The following is a 17,127-nucleotide window of genomic DNA, read 5'->3' on the forward strand; positions in this document are numbered from 1 at the left end:
GTTTTTAGTAGTAAGAAATCTGCCACCTGCTAATTCTGTTTATTCCCTTATTATAAATATAGCAATCCATTTTATCTTAAAGACACTATAAAAATTAACAGTCATGTGGGAGAGGAGCCCACTCCAGTAATGGTGACGTTGAGCATTTCTAGTCAGAGGGTACTTCCAGGTGGGTGGAGTAGGGATGGAGGGACAGGTGCCCTGACGCCTGGCTTGGAGGGGCCCTGTTATCTCTCGCTCTGGTCTGTGGCCACAGGATGGGGAATACTCGACGGTCTTCTACATTGTGCGCAGCTGAAGAGCAAGGAGAGGAGGGTTTTGGACTTGGAGTCAGAAGACCTGCGTTTGAACCCGGGACCTTCTCCTTCCCGGCTCCTGACTTGACTTAACCTGAGCCCCAGTATCGTCCTTTTGAAAAACAGGTCCTGTCTCCACAGATGGTTGGGAGATTTAGATCTGTGGACACGTGGTAGAGTGTTTCCGCATAGGGGAGGGATTCAGAACTTTCACACTAATGACGTAACCCTATTCCTTGACCTTGGCACAGCACAAGTCCTTCCAGGGGCCTGAGAATTTGCTTCCTGAATTGGAGATCTGGGCCCTAGTAGCTTGTTCTGTCTCTGGATGAGGGGTGACCGCTCCAAGCCTGGGGTGTCAGGAGGGGAGATCGGTGACAGCTCTTACGGACATATGCTGCCCTCTGGGCAGCCTTGTTTAAGATGAGCAACCTTGGGGCTCAGTCCTGGTTGCCTAGGGGGTTCTCAGGGCTTGTGCCACACCCACTGCCTCTTAGTCCTGCGGTGTGAAGCAGGGTCCGTAGGCACAATTGTGGGCATTTTACCCCTCTTGAACCTTATTGGTTTTCTCAGAGGCTGAGCGAGTGGGCTGTTGATGGTGTGTCATTTCTCGTCCCCTGGATTCATTCCCCTGAGCTACGATGATTGTTTAGGGGGGACACCTTTGCACAGAGACACTCAACTTTGCTCCCCAGTTCTGGTCACCTCTGTCCTTGGGAAGGATGAGGAATAAAGCAGGCTCTTCTCAGTGACCCAAACTGCAGTGGCTATTTTAGGTGAGTTCATAGATTCATGGTCAAGGGCCATAGGCTTCCCAGGAGAGCACACGCTCTCTGAGGACCCCTGCATCCCTAAACCCTGGTGGCATGGGGTCTGCTTCACCGAGGAAGAAGCCCTGTCTCCTTCCTAAGGCCCTGGACCTTCTGCAGCCACGGCTGCGCAGTGAGCAAGCTTGGGGGGCTTCCCTCGTGGGTATTCCAGGGACCGCCGGCAGAGCGGAAACTTTCCACTGAGTGCGGGTAGAATCTGCAGTTGGCTATTTCCAGATTCTTTATTTCTGTTTTTCTTTGTGGCTTTGAGCCGAGGCTTTCTGAAAAGGGAAGCCCTTCCTCACGGAGGTTTTAGTAGCTCAGTTTTTTTTTTTTTTTTTTTTTTTTTTTTTTTTTTTTTTTTTTTTTTTTTTTTTTTAGTAGCTCAGTTTTTTAATGGAAACGATGGTCACCCAGCCAGCTGCTTCCAGAAATAAGCAGACATTCCCCTTCAAATAGGGAATAGTTACTCAACTAAGACATAACAGTTGGTCATTAAAATTTTGCGGGGACTTAGTACAAAAGTCTCATTTATGACTTCCGGTTAACGCTTGCTGAAAATATTTAAAAGCCAAAGGCAACATAGGCTGTTACAAGCCATTATTTTTGAACAGGGCTGGTGGGGGTGGGGCAGGTATCATGGACCCACTGTTCCCCTTTGACTTCGTGATTCCCTTCAGAAATAACCTGGCAATACCTCTCCAATGCTGTTCTCCTGGGAGGTCGGGTCCCCAGTGGCCTTTCAAGATAACCTGGTAACAGAATGGAAGAGTGTTGAGTGCGACAGGGATGTCTTGTTTCCTTAGCACTGGGTTTTGTTAGAGATCTTCACTACGAGCGCTCTGTGAATCCTGGAGACTAGCAGGTGTGACAGCAGGTGTGAGTTACTGTGCAGGAGAACGAGTGCATCTGTCTGTCTGTCCATCCGTCCACAATCCCTACATGAGTTCTGTACGACATGGTGGCAGATTCTAATCTGTCTGGCAGGTGGCGCTTTGGGACGGGTCTCTGAATAATGAACCTGGCTGTCCAGGTGACCCTGGACACTTTCTGGTGGTAAGTCTAGAGCCCTTAGTGGCTCTCACTTTATAGCTACCTGAGTTCCCGACGGTGCAGAGTTAGCAGAAATGGGAAGGAGCCGAGAGCAGGCTTTCAACAAATAGTCCTGGGGAATATAATAGAATATTAGGCAAACTCCTCCCTCAATCCCTGCCCACACAACTACAGGAACTTAAGCAAGAGAGAAATGATTATTTTTACCTCCATTCCTGCACTGGCAAGGTTGGTGGAGGGAGAAGTGTGTCACAATGGTGCTTTTCAATTAAAGACTATTGTACAATGTTCTTGGGACTGGCTGTTGTCTCCCTCCTCCCCCTTCGGAAAAGGCTTATGTAAAACAGGCAGCTCCTTCTCTAATTGTTGGATTTGCTCCCCCATTCTGACACTGCCGCTTTCCCATCTTCGGTTGATGAGAACGAGAAATTACCACCTTGAATATAAGCAAGTGGAAATTGGAAAGCTGCCCTCTGCCTGATTATATAAGCTTTCGACTACCGTACCTGAAATCTCATGTTTACCTTGCTGAGAATTCTCTTAATGAAGATACACATTTCTAAGCAGCACGGACCCATATGTTTTTATTATGTAAGCTTCAATTATTGGGATGCAACCCATTAAAAAAAAAAAAAGAATAGTGTTGATTAGCTCAGCTCTCCTTTGGCTTTCTGGGTCAGAGAATGGTTAGAGGTACACCTGCAGAGCCCCCTAGAGCTCTCCTCCTGGAACTTGGCTGCCCGATGCTTCAGCACCAACATCTTCTCCCTGGGGATGTGCAGGTGCACCCTGGGTCTGTGGTCATCACCACTCTCCAGGTTGCAGAGGGCAGGTGTCTGCGAAGGCCCGAGAGAGTGCCCATGTGATTCAGAGGCATGTCCGGGAATACAACCACAGTTGATTGCGACCGGCTTTGCAGTTTAGCCATCTTTCCCAGAGGGCAGCTGGCGTGGCCTTTGGAGTGGACTTTGTCTTGTTTTGCATAATGTGTGTGCTGGTTTCTCCTTGTGGCTCATCGCTCTGCCCTCTTCCCAAAGCCAGACTTGTGTGACGTGCACAGCTCGGCACGCTCTGTGGTCCATTCCGGGTTTCCAGCCTCCTCTGCTGTAGACAGCTGCTTATTTTGTGGTTGGGGTGGGTGCTGGGAAAAAAGACTGAAAGGAAACTCGACCCGTTGAAACAGATCTAGGAGAGCGGCAGATAGGCCTCCACTATCATCATGCAAAACATTGAGGGCCAGACTCACAATTTATTGTGTGATTTATGATGGGGCCGTCGCGCTGCCTCCCCAGCGTGGTAAATACTATGTCGGCTGGGAGGCTTAACATGCCAACAGCAGGTTTTCCGCCAGCCCAAGGGAGGATGTCTTTTGGAGACAAAACCATAAATTAGCACCTTCGCTTTACCTTGGCTAATGCGTGGAGAGGCATAGAAATCGAGAAGTCCGAAAGCAGTTCTGTAGCTCTGTTGCTGGTGGTGGGTGAGAGCAGGGAGGGAGGTCCTCGTCACTGCACGGGGGCTCAGGGTGGTGTGCGGATCCCACAGGACTTGGGCTAAAGGCAAGTGCAGCCCCGTGAACCTTCTGAGATGCGCAGGTGGGTCAGATTGTCCCATCGGCGTATCTGTCCCTGGGTCCCAACATTGGCTGTGGCTTGTGTTCTTAGGTCTCTTTAAAAATAACTTCGCCAAAACTCTGCCCTTGTTGATTTCGTCTTAGGCAAAATCCGGGCACAGGAGTAAGGAAGTTCCCCAAATGTGCAGTTCCACCCTCCGGACTAGCCCACATTAGCCAGCAGGGGTGAGCCGGTGAACAACCCCGAAGACTTTATTTTTGGAGATAATGATTATAAGCACATATAAATAAAAATAATGTTTTGGTGAATACAGGGGGAAAATAATTGATTTCTGTCTTTTAAAATATTCCCCCCCTCCTTTGTAAAAACAGACTGTGTTTCCTAAAAGGCATCGTACCTATTCTTAATGGGGTGAGCAGATAAAAATACATACGTCTGTACTTCTCTGTCTTCTGATACTTCCGATTCCACTGGGGAAGGCTTTTTCACTTAAGTACTAAAGCAGCAATTAAAGACACGGTGAGGACTCCTGGCACCGAAGGCTGTCAGGGAGACCACTCCGTGTGACAAGGGACACATTTTAGCTCCCCAAAAAGGAAGTCGAGTGTTCTTGTGTTCAGGTCTGTTGCTTCTGTGACTGCTTTTCTCTTTGCACGGGGGGAGCTAAGCTCTGGTGGTCACGGTGCTCAGCTTAGGTCTGTCACCTCCTGGTTGGTCATTAATTTTCTTCTTGCTTCCCTCTGCTGGCCCCTGACCGGGGTCATGCTTCACCAACCCTGGCAGGGTGTCACGGTCAGATCTGCGAGACCTCTGTGAGGGTGTGCTTCCCGAAGTCAAAACCCTGGTCGTTCCCAGGTAGGACTCTTGTGCCAGCCTTATGCCGCTGGTACTGTCTGTACCCGTCTGCCAGCCCCTTCTTTGGTTGCCTTCCCTCCGTCCTCATTCCAGAGATACAGCGGAGTTCCCCACCCCCTCCAGGGCAAGAGCTCCAGTCCCACCTGCGACCGTGGGCTGTATGTTAATTCTTGCCCTCCTGGACCCTGCTATGTTTTATTTATTTATGTAAGTGGGGTCTTACCTTCTATTTAAGCATTTTCTTTCTCTGGAGTTCAGAGGGCAGTAGGGCTATTGTCAAACATTTTCTTTACTATCTCAGATGTTAGACTAAAGTTGGGGTATATTTTCTCCCTTAGATAGAGAAGGGTGTGATGTGAGGTGCAGAGACGGCGACTTTGACTGTTTATCCTTTGGTTGGAAGTGGACTTGGACCCTGGAGTGGGAAGGTGAATGATATGAAGGTGTTTCCGAAGGAGGAAATGGGATGTGTGGGTTCCCTGGGGCTCTGCTGAGACGTATGACCATGACCGTGGACTGGGTGGCTTAGAAAAACAGATTTATCTTCTGGCAGTCCTGGAGCCGGGAGTCTGAAATCAGGGTGTGGGCAGAGCCAGGCTTCTTCTGAGACTCTGGGTAGAATCCTTTTTTGTTTCTTTGTAGCTTCTGATGGTGACCCTTGATCACCTACGCAGTGGTAGCCTTTGCACCACTCCCATATGTGACTCTAAGGTCACATGGCATTTTCCTTCTGTGTCGCTCTCCTAGAGGACACCATTCATATTGGGTTAGGACCTACTGTAATGACCTCGTCTTACCTTAACTACATCTGCTAAGACCTTGTTGCAAGTAGGGTCACGTTCACAGATTCTAGCAATTAGGACTTCCACACAGTCCTTTTGGGGTGACAACATTCAACCCACGATATCTGGAGAGAAAAAGAACAAGGGACCCTAAAATGGTCTGATGGTACAAAAAAGAAAAAAAAAAGGAAAAGACAGATTCTTTGCCCTCTTTAGGGTTTTGGGTTGGGTAGGAAGATATGGGAGGTTGTTGGCTGTGTGTCATTCTTCGCAGAAATGCTGCCCTGTGACTGTCCCTGTTCCCTGTCTCAGTAAGTGAGGGGATCACTGTGTTTCTGTCTGTGACATGGTGGTGAGGCTGTGGGGGAGTGAGTCTGATGGCATTAATGAATAGCTTGGAATAAACCCTTTCTTGGTTCTGGGCACAGTTGAACGCAGGGATTGGCCTGGGTGAGTACGGCATCTGATGAAGGGAAATGTGTGTTAAAAAGAAAAAAAAAAGCAGCCAACAAGAAAACCTAGACATACACGTAGTTGAGCATTTTGTGTGTATATATTTAGAATGTGTGTAGTATCTCTCTGCTGCTCCTTCCACCTGGGACTCCTTAACAGGAATTAGGCCCAGTAAAATGTCCAGCTGGCCCTGTCCCTTCCCTGAAGTCCTATTGGATTTGGTAAGACTGGAAGAGAATGTCATCACTGTGCCAGCCAGCCCAAGATTTGGCCAGGTGTCTTATACGGCAGGACCAGACACCTGCGTTCTACTCTGATTCATGCCCATGTGTTTTTGGTGGGGGTGGGAGCTGTCTGACTCTTGGAGTTTCTCAGCATTGGCTCCTTTTAAGAGACTACAGTTTGGTCTCTGCCAAACTCATTAACTCGGACAACTTCTTTCAGTGCCGTGAGCAACATTGACTTTGGTAAGGCGTGTTCTTGGCCCTCACGGAGTTTATATATCCTAGCGGGAGGGATGGCATGTTTATATCTTTTGCAGTAATGACTCATTCCTTAGACTGTCTCGGGTCCTGGACCAGGCAGCGGCTCTGTCCTCTGGGAGCTGTGCAGCTGGTCCAGCTGTATCCGCTGTCCCCTGCGGGTCAATGAAATCTCCGCCCTAGAAGTGAAGTGTTGGGTCAAGGTGGGAGGTGGTGTTGGAGATGGGCCTGGGCAGAAGAAGAGAATGTTTGTGGTCGCAGATGTCATTTTGTCAACCTGGGACAGAGGAGATCCAAGCGAATAAGATGTCAGGCTAACATGGCAAGCATCTGGCTGGAAGAGCCTCCGTAGGTGGGATGGGGCTGGGAAGCCTATGACCCGAGAAGGGGCAAGCTGGGAACACGGCCACAGCCACATACAGGGGCATGTCAGGGCCAGCACCAGAAGCTGCGCTCCAGCCAGCGGTGTGGGGGTGGTCCGCACCTCTCTTGGCAAGGCTTCTATCCCTCCCCCCCAGCTTTGAAGCGATGCCCTACGATGCTGCCCAAGGCCACTGTGCCAGCATATGGAAGGAAGCAGCATCAGGGCATCTTCAGACCCAGCTAGAAGCAAGCGTGGCTGCATGGCATAGCCACAGGGCTGAAGGATGCTGACTGTCTCAGAACACTGTGCTCACCGGGATGTGGGCAGCGGAGGTGGTGGAGGTTGGGGGTGGGGGGAGCTATAGCATCCGTACACAATGGCACCTCTGTGTTCAACCTCTCTTTTGAGTTCTCTTCAAATGAGATTTCTGCAAGATGAGCTAAAATTAGGAAAGGTCCTATCATATTTGACTTCTTCTTCTTCTTTTTTTTTTTCCAAACCCTTTAGCTTGGCCTCGGATGTATCAATTCTGGATAACTTTAAAGCTGGTAACAGGACAAACTGTGTTCACACACAGGAAATGTCTCCAAACAGAAAGTGGGCGTGCAGTTTACAGTTTGAAAATTGGATGGAGGCCATTCAAAATTCCCCTCCTGTTCTCCTGGAGAAGGACTTGGCAAAATGCTGAGGGGGGCATTCCTCCTTGGAATAATCATAAGGGGCCAGAGGGAAGCCATCTTCTGAGCAGAGCTAACTGGCTACTGGGATGAGGGGGCTGGGAGGCGTGTGGGGCATTTACTGAGCTGCGTGCCCTTCGACGTCACATCCTGTATACAGGGCATGTGGAGTCTGGCCAGAACGCCTCTGGCCCGTTGACCCACACCTGTTGCCCACAGATAGCCGATCCAAATGTGGGCCAAGACAGCTCAGGAACCCTGTGTGGCCTCATCACTTGGCTCTACTATTAACTTGAACTTCAAGTTCATGCTTGTTGCTTTTGTCTTAATATAGAGGGCTTACTGGTTTACTTATTACACAAGAACTACATGGGTTGAAAATTTGGAAAATAGAGATAAACATAGATACAGTTAAAAAAGAAGAAGCAACAGCATTATCTGTAACGCCAGGACCTGGAGATAAACTCTCAACATTTTGGAGCCCGTGCTTTTCATCTCTCTGGGTTGACCCTGCACTTCTTCTTCTTCTTCTTCTTCTTTTTTTTTTTTAAAGATTTTGTTTATTTATTTGACAGAGAGAAATCACAAGTAGATGGAGAGGCAGGCAGAGAGAGAGGGAGGGGGAAGCAGGCTCCCCGCTGAGCAGAGAGCCCGATGACCCTGCACTTCTTTGTGACTTTGGGGACAGAGTACAGGTGACCCTTAAACAGTGTGGGGTTTGAGGGCATCAACACGCACCTACCTTCCCCGCTGTGGAAAACCTGTGTATAACTTCTGATTCCCTCAGAACTTAACCACTCATAGTCTACTCTTGACCGGAAGGAAGCCTTACCGATCACTGAGACCGTTGGTTAACATATATTTTGTATGTTTTATGTATTATACACTGTATTCTTGCAATCAAGTAAGCTAGAGAAGAGAAAAGGTTATTAAGAAAATCATAAGGAAGAGAAAATACATTTACAGTCCTGTACTTACTTAATGGGAAAAAAAAAATCTGGATATAAGGGGACCCGTGCAGTTCACATCTATGTTCAAGAGGCAACTTTAGTAGAGGTTATCGGCTTTGTGAAGTCCATGTCTACGGTGTGTTAATCTTGTGTGGCTTTGGGCCAATGACTTTACCCCTCCATTGTAGCCCTAAGATTGACATGGTGTTCACACCTATTTCATACTAAATGGGGTAATCCAGAGTGCTTAGCCTGTGTCTCTGTGGTATGTTACTGTTGTTACAAATTATTATTCTTCTGTAATAAAATCAGGTCACATTGATTCCTATTCTGTCAGAAACTTACTCTTTCCCCTAAACCACTGGGAATATTTTTCTGTAAAATCAGATGTTCATCTTTGGTGTCATGATTATAAAGGAAAATGACCCTACTCTTTCTGTAAAAACAATACCTATTCATATGAAGAATTTTATTACTTTATTTTATTTTTAAAGATTTTATTTATTTATTGAGTACATGAGTGGGGGGAGGGGCAGAGGAAGAGATCATCTCAAGCAGACTCCCTGCTGAGTGCAGAGCCTGATGCAGGGCTCAATCCCAGGACCCTGAGACCTGAGTCAAAATCAAGAGTCATATGCTTAGTCACCCAGGTGCTCCCACTGTGAAGAATTTTAAAATGAAGAGAAGTCCAGGTAAAAATATTTTAAGAACTTCCAAAATTTCATTCAGATATAACTGACTGGTGTTTGAGGGGTGATAGTTAATTACTTTCCTCTGTTTCCCTTCTCCCACCAATTAATAATTGTGTAGACATGTTAATCAGCCACAGGGGTATACAGATATCAGCATGGAGTTTGTATGGAGAAATTTAGAGTTTGAGTGACAAAACTCAGTTTATGGCCAGATTTGCGCTCCTCGTTACTTAGCTCGTGGTCAGAATGATGGGCTGTTTGCCTCTGCAGGGGTGCACCTGCTTGGGTAAGCTTACCTCCTGGAGGGGCAAAGAATGCATGCATCCTGAGGACTGCACATGGTAGGGGATGAAGAGGAAGAGGTTGGGCCATCTTCTAGGCTTCCTTTCCCAACTTGACAGATCACATAAGTCTCTCTAGTCACCTGTGGGGAGGACTGAGTGAGGAAGTCAGAAGAGCAGATGGTTTTTCTTTGTTTCTTCCTGAAAGGAGCGGGTCCTCCTCTAGTATGGATCAAGGTGTGGGTTTCGAGAAGAGGAAAGAGTAACTCGCCCATAGAATTATCATTAACAGTATATCATTTCAGAGTTCTCTCTGCTCTTCCATGGAAAATTGGCGGGAGGGCTAGATATGCTTCATAAAATCTATGTTCTTGAAATAAAAAGTAGAGAATTTAACTGCTTAAATTTAACAGAAGACTTAATTAAAACTTAGAAGTCCCTGCCTTCTACCCTTGAATGTTGCTGTAGAAGGGTCCAAGGCCATCCTGCTTTGTCTTCCTGTATACATTATGTGCTCATAGGCAAGGTGCTGGAGGAACTTTTTCTTGGTATCTGACATAGAATTTAACCACAACGTATATTACTGCCACATGAAGTGTGTCATATTTGTGGCACTCGTTATCTTTCAGTCCACAGATTCAATTCTTTATTAGTTTCAGGAGAATTTTCTTATATCATCTCGTTGACCTTTCTTGGTTCTCTGCCCCGAGTTCTTGGCTATAAGGACACCAGTTATTTGTGTGTTGGATTGTCTTTGAACTCCATACTTGTTTGTTTTTCTTTGATTACTTGGATCTGTTTTTATCGATATTCACTGATTTTATTTTAGCTTTCCTGTAGTCAGTGAATTGATGCGAAGCCATCTTTCTTTGGTTTGCTGTAGATTTTACTTTATGTTACTTTTCTAATGTTTATTTGGCCGCCAATTAATTTCCTGAGGTCTACAATCTCATTTTTTTTTTTTTTTTTTTTTTTGGATTAATGTTGCCTTTGAGTTCTCACTTTATTGCACTCACATTCATATTAATTTCTATGGCTCCAAGATCTTTTGAGGGGAATTCTCTTCTTGGGTTCTGTTTTCCTTTAGGCTGAATTTTTTGTCTTTGATACAATGTTTCATTTGTCCTTTCCTCCAGGATTCTGTGTTTGTAGAGACCAGGCCTTTTTGTTTGCTTTTTTTCACTCTGTTCTTGTCCGAGTGTGTCTATGCAAATCTCTCTAGTTCCGGGTGTGGGTGATTTCTTGATCTGAAGCCTCTCTTTTTTGCCCCCTTACTATGGAGTTGAAGAATGATGGCTGGCTTTTTGTTCGTCTGATGGCCACGCTTTCTGCATCCTGAGGACCTACAGAGCATACGGGGTTGGCCAAGCCATAGCAGGTGGTGTGTAAGGTGCTGACTAGTTGTGGCTAGAAGATGTTGACTTGATGGTTTTTACTTCTGGGATATTTTAAAGGTTATTTTAGGTGGGTCCAGCCTTCCCATGTGGGAGTACACACTGCCTGCCCTTGGGCAGTATTCTCTGGCCTCGGATCAGCCCCGGATTTCCATGTGTACTCCTGGAGCCTTCACTTCCTTCCAGCAGAAGTAATCAGCACCATGGTTCTTGGCCTCTTCATCCTTTTCTCCCTAGTGGATGTTTTCATTACTCCCCAGTTAGAAAAAAGGAATATATTGATAACTACTCATGCTTTTCTCCAGATTTGGTGATATTAATGAAAACTCTCCAGATTTTTATTTAGCCACTGGTTCACCATCCTGAAGGAGGTGAATACAGGATTATGAGCCTTGCTGTGCCATACCATTCTTTTCTAGAAACTTCTTTTACTTTCCCTAGCAGGTAGTATTTGAATTTTAAGACATTGGGTTGCCTTTTTTTTTTTTTTTTGGACTGGTGATCTTTAAACTTTTCTGCTTTAAAAATTTTTTTTGGTTAAGTTTTGAAAGAGTGAGATTTTGTGCAGAAGTTTGTACCATTTTAATTGAGAAGTACCTCCTATCACTTTAAATGTTTGCATACTATTCTACTGAGTCTCATTCCCATATATCTGTTGATAGGTTCTTTACTGCTTTGTTTTGCCAAAATAAATCCAGATTTCCTCCTTACTTTTCTGTTTTGCTTTTTTAGAATCGTACTGTAGGTTGGTGAGGGTAAGGGGGCGATCCCAACTGTGGAGAATGGACTGTCATTTTCTGAGGGTCTTACCTTTGCCAAGGGCATGTAAATAGTCTGATTCGATTCTCACAACAACCTTGTGAGTTAAACGGCATTGTTTCTGTTTTCCAGATCAACAGTTGGGGGCTCAGAGAAGTTGAATACCTTGCCCAGAGTGACAGCAGTAGCGTTTGATCACGGGTCTCTCCACTTTGCCTTGCTCCGAAATCCCTTTTCTTTCGTTAGACCACACCTCCTTCAGAAATCACAGCCGGGTGGAATGCTTAAGCATGCTTTTTTCTGTATCATATAAACATGTTACTACTTGTAAGAGAACTCTGTTCTTTTTTTCTTTTTCTTTTTGTTTCTTTGTTTCTTTCAAACTGGTAGGGAGTGTTGAACACGACTTCACCGGAGCCAGAGAACCGTGTTATCTGTCTTCTTTCGCCCTGAGTACAAAATGGCATTTTCAGGAGATGTGAGCTCTGGAAATGAGGCTTTGTACATTCCATGCCTTGTCACAGGGCCCCTGCTCCGGGCGTGTTGTTACCTGTGTGCTCAGTCCTCGACTGCATTTCTCGCTCTGAACAGCCAGACACTCAAAAACAAGGGCCATTATGTAATAATCCTAACAGCCCCCACAAAATTACAGACTGCTCCATGGCAGTGTGAACAGACACTCTAATTAATGTTTACTTCTTCGCCACACCGTCATTTTTCAAGACCTTCATACAAAAGCACATGTTCCCTCTTCAAAAAGTATTCTGCAGGACTCACCGAGAATAACATTTTGATATTTACTGAAAGACTCTTGATTGGGAGATCATTTATTTACTCTGGGTCTCTGTTTTATTGTCCAAAGTGAAAATAACAATGCCTGTCCTTCGCGTGTGGAATGTTGAGTGAGTGTCAAAGTGTTGTCGTGGGTTATGTCATTTCAGCCATACGGCAGCCCAGGGAGAGCAGTGGGGCACTTGTGACCCACTTTTACGTTTAACTCTTTATTGTAAGTTCTCAAGCAAGGCAGAAAAATAGAAATTATAGTGCAGTGAGTAGCCATGTACTTACCAGGTAGGATTGAGCAGTTGGACAATTTGTTGACCAACACACACACACGCACACACACACGCACACGCGTGCGCACACACACACACATACCTTTTTATTAACCACCTTAAAGGAAACTATAGGAAGGAGGACATGTCATACCTAACTATTTCATTATGGCTCCTCAGAACATATGATCATTTCCTTATGAGGCCACAGCCCTATTACCAATCCCAACAAGGCAACTATTCCCTCATTTGAACTAATACCTGCCACATATTCAACTCTCTTCAGGTGTTCCCAAAATATCGCCATTGGTGTTGCTGTTGACATCATATCTGTCCTTAGCTCAATCTCCAGAACATTCTGCGTATTTTTTATGCAGCCAAAACCAGTGAAAGAGCCTGCATTTCATTTGTTAGATGACTTTTAGTCTCTCTGTTTCTTCTTCTTGGTTTAAAAAAAAAATTTTTTTTATTGTGGTAAAAAACACATAACATGGAATTTAACATCTTTAACATTTTAAAAAAGATTTATCTGAGAGAGAGAGAGAGTGGGAGGAAGGGGCAGAGGCAGAAGGAGAGAAAGTCTTAAGCAGGCTTTGTGCCAAGTGCAGAGCCTGATGCAGGGCTCGATCCCACGACCCTGAGATCACAACCTGAGCTGAGACTGAGAGTTGGACGCTTACCCCACTGTGCTACCCAGGCACCCATAGCATCTTTGTAAGTGTACAGTTCACTTACATTAACTACATTTATATTGTGTGCCACCATCACCCCTGGCCATCTCCAGAACTCTTTCCATCCTGAAAAACTGAAACTCTGTACCTGCTAAACAGTAACTCCATTCCTTTCTCCTTTCTGGCCTCTGGCAGCCACCCTTCTGCCCACTGACTCCATGGATGCCCCATGTCCGTGGGATCATACAATGTTTGTTCTCTTGTGTCTTGCTTGTTTCACTGGGCATCACATCTTCCAAGAGTCATCTGTGTTGTGGCCTGTACGGTTACCTTCCTTTTCAGGGCCAAGTAATATTCCACGGTATGTAGGTACCATGTTTGGCTTTTCCATTCATCTGTTGATGGATGCTGGGTTGCTTCCCCACTTCAGCTGTGATGAAGTCATGCTGCTGTGAATGTGAGTATCCACCTTTCAGCTTCTTTTAATCTAGAATAGTTCCTCCCCTTTTTCCTACTGTGTCAGCTTTCTGAAGATGTCAGTCCTTGTGAAGAGGTTGTTATCTTTGAAGACATTGTCATTATATGGAACATTCCATGGAATGTTCCTTGTAGTGAATTTATCTGATTACTCCCGGGTGGTCTGATTGGGTGGTCTGATTGGAAGTTCGTTTTTTTCTTGATTGGATTTGTTTTGTTTGATCACACTGGAGAACGGCTAAGGCATTCCTTTAAGTACATCAGGTTAGACATCTGGCTGATCCCTGTTTGTGATGCTGAGGGTGACTGCTGGGTTGATGCGGGCTGTGATGACCAGACCTCTCAGTATGAAAGGGACATTGGCTCCCTTGACCTTGGCATGGGAGTCTCTGTTGTTACCCTTTTAACAGATGAGGTTGTTGCCGAAATTCTGAGTAGGTGGTAACTTGCTCACCAATAATCATCGTTTCTCCTGTTTCTTGAGTGTTTGCGTGTGCTGGGCACTGGTGCAGTCTGTGACACATATTATCTCATTTAGTTCGTCAGGTTGTCCCCCATTTTGCAACTCAGTGTTGGAGCCCTTACCCTTACTTGCCCTTCTGTATGAAGACACTTTGCAGACCCCTCCCCTTCCTGCTTTCCTTTTCTTTTACTGCTCCCGGCCCTTGGTGGGTCATGCCTTTCCTGGCCAGGCTGTCCGGTTTGATGTGGGCACTGTCTGTCCAGTTTCTGTGTCCACGGTGGGGAGGACTTGGCTCTGGAGCCAGGCTGCCTGTGCTCTAGCCCTCGTGTGTGACTCTGGGTGGGTTCCTCCTCCCCCTCGGGACTTCACTGTCCTCATCCGTCACTTGGGGATGATGAGTGCCTGCCTTAGAAGGTCCTCATGAGTGTGAGTTACCGCATGTGGTGTGGTTCCTGGTACATAATAAACCCCAGCTTCCTTGCTGTCACCCCTTCCATGGGTCCCTGAAGACACTTCCTCAGGCTTTTTGCCTTGAGGGCTCTGTTGTAATGCCCTGTGGAGAAACACACTGCCCTGGCGGAAAATCTGGAGGAGATAAGAGTACTGACGAAAGTTCTAGAGCAGGGACCTGCTCTAGACAGTGACAGTGTGTGAGCCAGATCCTCCTTGTGGGCTGTTTTTTTTTTTACATCCCGCTGTACTGGAACACAACCATGCTGGTTCATTTCAGATCCCTGTTTACAACCACTTTGGCATGACAAGAGCAGAGCTGTGTAGTTGCAACAGGGATCACAGAGCCTGCAGAAGCCTATAAACACTTACTATCTGGGCTCTTGCAGAAAAAGCGGAGAGACTCCTGCCCTGGAATCCTAGAGTTCTGAAAGCTTCGGTCTTTAATGGTTGGGTCTTGGCTCCCCAGAGAAGATGGTGCTTCTGGTGAATTCCTGCCTTCAGCTCTTGCTCCCAGGGATGCCAGTTTCCATCTCTGTAGTCTTTTTTACCCAGAGCCCAAGGCTGACTCCTTCCTCTGGGCGGGTCTCTCCTACTGATCTTAGGCTGACCACCTGGGTGCTAACAGGTGTTCTTGTAGCTGGGTAACATCTGGGGGTCCTGAAGCTCCCACATTGGTGGTTCCTGTCCTTGGAGTCTCGTGTCCGAGCCAGTCAGTCCAGTAGGTGTGTTTGTGTTTTGCATGATATCTTCTAGATGACCCCCAGGGAGCTCCTTGGTCCCACCCCCCCCTACTCCCACCTGCAGCGACCCTGTGTGGTTCTCATCTGTGGTGGAGGGGGGTGCGGTCTTCCCTCTCTTCGTATTCCTGGCCCTGGAACCCTAGAACTGCTAATTGTAGATATTGTGCTTCTGCCAATACGTTTGGGGTCCTGCTGTTTGACCCAAATGGAACTGATTCAACTCCACTGAATGAGAAACCTCATTTCCATAAGCCACTTCTGCGTTTGGATGGCAACACACCACTTTCCTCAAGTCATTTTCTCTTGCGTGTGGTTTATATTACTTGATTTATTTCCTGGTCTTTCAGATAGTTTTTATTGATCTGAGGCATTAAATTTAATTCTGATGTGGAAGAATCTTTTCTTCTATGTTGTACTATCTCCTAACCACTTAAATCACTTATTTAACATTTTTAATTAATTTGGCATGAAGCCTCTGAAAGCGATGATGGCATTTCTCCTTGTATATATTTTTAAATTTTGATAACCAAGCCCTGCTGTCTTCTCCCTCTCTTTCCCTTCAGAAATTGAGGATACTAGTATTCTGTGATGCCGACCATATTCATCAAGATCAGTTCATTGAGTGTGTGTGATTTGACGGGTCCTCTTCTAGGGCTGGGGACAGGGCATTTACCTATGTGCACAGAAATCTCCGCTCTGAGGGAGCTTTACGTGGCCGTGCTTTTCCCAAAACCTTTGCAAATGACATCAGAGAGATGGCTGAGATTCTTGGTGGAGTGAGTACTTGAGGCTGAATGTGAAAGGTCCCTTCGTGGAGCCCGGGAGGAGGGGGACATTGGGGTGGACCCCACAGAAAAGGCAGGGTCATCAGCAGAGGGGAAGATGTGCTGTGGGAAGAGGAGGGGTGGTAACTGAGGGTAGGGCTCCGGCCAAGGCAGACAGGGGAAAGATGGGGGGCCTCACTCGATGGAGGTGGCAGTTAGGTCAGGAAAGGCCTGGAATTCTAGACTCAGTCTAGTAGGCAAGAAGGAGTCACTTTAGGATTTTGCAAAAAGTGGTGGGACCTGTGGAAGAGGTGCTTCAGGACGAGGTTAGCTCAGTGAGCCTCAGAGGAACCGGAGACCCATAGTCCTGTCCGATTTCACAGCTGGAAGCTAGGGAGGAAGGCGTGTGGCTGGGCCACCTCCCCATCCTCTATGCATGAGGTGACAGGGGCACACAGAGACTGTCCTGTCCCAGAGCTTGACTGAAACACAGAAAACTGTGCTGAGAAAATGGGGCACAATTGAGTGGCCCAGAAATGAAACCAGCGTCATGTGAGATCTTAAGCGAGGTATGGGTTTGGGCCTTTTCAATCGGCTGCATGACTCCTAGTCCTGGGTCGTAAGCCAGAGGGATAGGAAGAAAGTAGCTCACTGGGTGTGTTTGTAGGACATGGTTTTACCTCCTGGTCTTCTAAATATCGGCTTCCGTAGTTCAGAGATGAAATGATGGAACTTCTTGACGCTTTTGTTGAATCTGTTAAATGTTAAGTGTTCAGAATGACATTTTGACAGGGGCAGATCAAACACTCAGTTTTGTTTTAAAACCAGACTCTAGTTTTGTGTCAAAGCATCCAGAATCGTCACCTAATCGCCGCGTTCCTTACTGCTCAGAATGTGGGTTTTCATGTCCAGGAAAACCCTCATTCACCACCCCCCAGACAAAGAAATACCTGTCATCACTGAAAAGGGACCCACCGGAAGGAGAGAAATGTTACGTTGCGTGGAGACTTTATCATTTTTTTCTTACCTTTAGGAAGTAAGAATTGAGACTCTTTTCCTCATCAGCGTGTTCTGTTTCTGTCG

The 17,127-nt window shown here is 46.4% G+C and overlaps 1 protein-coding gene across 2 annotated transcripts in view; it reads left to right on the forward strand.

Moving 5' to 3' along the window:
- Positions 1-17,127, forward strand: part of SLCO3A1 (solute carrier organic anion transporter family member 3A1) — a 298,647-nt gene that overhangs the window by 6,466 nt on the left and 275,054 nt on the right. The window lies entirely within an intron of this gene.

Source organism: Mustela putorius, unplaced genomic scaffold (genome assembly GCF_011764305.1).
Source record: "Mustela putorius furo isolate JIRA1106 unplaced genomic scaffold, ASM1176430v1.1 tig00003875_pilon_pilon_pilon, whole genome shotgun sequence".
Taxonomy (NCBI): Eukaryota; Metazoa; Chordata; class Mammalia; order Carnivora; family Mustelidae; genus Mustela; species Mustela putorius.